At 42.1% G+C, this 1,976-nt stretch overlaps 1 pseudogene; it reads left to right on the top strand.

Annotated features, from left to right (window-relative positions):
* The first annotated feature begins 465 nt into the window (after positions 1-465).
* On the top strand, positions 466-1,189 carry LOC113458229 (annotated as a pseudogene).
* Positions 1,190-1,976: the final 787 nt, after the last annotated feature.

Below are 1,976 nucleotides of genomic sequence, written 5' to 3'. Positions count from 1 at the left end.
GCCATTCCAGAGTGGTTGCCACATAGGATTCATTCAGTACTTGGGAACTGATTGAATACAATTTTTTTTTAAATGTGTGAAATTGAATAGCTCTGGTTATAGCTCACTGTTGTAATCCCAGAACCCTTGAGGTTAAAGCTGTAGGATCATGAATTGGAAATCAGTTAGGGTCAGATAGTGAGACTAGCTTGGGCTATAGTGACCCAATATCTCTAAAAGAAAGAAAGAAAAGGAGGGAAGAAGGAAAGAAGGGAAGAGAGAGAGAGTAGGAAGGAGAAAGAAAGGAAGGAAGAAAGAAGGAAGAAAGGAAGATAAAGTGTTGTAGGTCAATGGTAGGGGGCATGTTTAGCATGCATAAGAACGTAGGACTTAGGAAAATAAAAACAAAACCAAATAGAGTCCTCCTCCCACCTTCCTGTAGTTATTCTAGTCTAAGACCCATGAATCAGCCCTGCCAATAGCAAGATGTCTTCTAGAAATGCCAAAATTGGGCAACCTACCTCTACTTCAAAGCCACAGCTGCGCTGCCAGACAATCAGCTCCAAGCTATCGGCCTCAATGAGAAGTTCTTCCTTTGTGATCTTGACTTCCCTTCTTGGTGCCCATGGAGATCGTTGCTTTCCATGATAGGGCAGAAAAGGTTTAGAAACTCAACCGTCCAGTGATGGGTTAATCGGTAGATTCTCACGTCTGTCATCTGGCCCAGATCAATACAGGCAAGAAACGAGGAGGACCGGGACCCTTGGACTGTCCATTCCTGAGTGAACCACTGCTCGGGATTATGGAGTCTTAAAGGCAGATGGAGGTCTCTCTTTCCAGAGCCTCTTTGTCACTGATGACAAAGTTATCCTTCACCAAATCACTAGAAGTGGATCTTCCTGCTGATTGCTCTATAGATTAGATGCTGAAGTTAGACTAAACCTTCCAATTCACTGACACACATGGTGAAGTAAACCCAGCTGGCTGGAAATCTACCAGGGATAACACTGACTTTGATGTCAAGAAAAGCAAAGAGTATTTTCTCCAAACAGAAGCGAGCCCTGGCTGTTGTTTTATGCCAGACTGCACTGGCATCCTGAAAAGAGCATCTTTTGTACTTCATAAACACGAGGTGTGCTGTGATTCAAGACATACTTTCCCTTCAGGGTGGTGGGAGATCACCCCAATCCTTGTACTGGAAACAGCCTGAGTTCTTTTGTGGGCAAATCGTCCGGTATACCAGTAGTAGCTGGGCATCAGCTTCTTAATCTTCTGAAGTACCAATTGAACTTGGACTGAGGGGGGAGAAAGAAAACAAAACAAGGAGAGAATCAAATCATGTTCTCTAAGACACCCATGATGGACAATAAGACTGATTCTGTCCCCAAAACGCGATTGTATAACTTCCACATCAGCCTAACTTTTCTTAAAGCCACACATCAAGTCCCCAATGTGGCACACGAATGGTCCAGGCACCAGAGATGGCCAAGCTCCAGCAATGTGACCATTCATTTATTTCCAGCCGCTGCTATCATTCTGAAACTGTTGAAAATTTATGGCCTTAATATTTGAATCTCTGGAGAAGAGCCATATAGAAAAATATAAAATGTAAGATATATATTTCCGGAGCCTGCAGTTTAGACATATGCTTTTAATTGTAAGCAAGTCATTTGGCACAGATTTTTCAAGAGGCTTTGCTACCATTGTAGATGGGGTGGAAATGTTAAATACTTTCCACAACAAAAAGTAAGACCAAGGCAATGACCCGAACAGAAAACCAGCGTCTCATTCACCTCTCCAATGTCACCATAATTCCCTGTGACTTGAAATTACATTTTAGCTCAGGAATACAAAACACAATCTCCCAGTATTGGAAATAAGTCATTTTCTCTTGTCTAGGCAAAGAAGAAGAAGAAGAAGAAGAAGAAGAAGAAGAAGAAGAAGAAGAAGAAGAAGAAGAAGAAGAAGAAGAAGAAGAAGAAGAAGAAGAAGGAGAA

This window comes from Microtus ochrogaster, unplaced genomic scaffold (genome assembly GCF_000317375.1).
Source record: "Microtus ochrogaster isolate Prairie Vole_2 unplaced genomic scaffold, MicOch1.0 UNK10, whole genome shotgun sequence".
NCBI lineage: Eukaryota > Metazoa > Chordata > Mammalia > Rodentia > Cricetidae > Microtus > Microtus ochrogaster.
The sequence above is the reverse complement of the archived record's forward strand: the minus strand, read 5'-3'. Positions and strand labels throughout refer to the sequence as shown.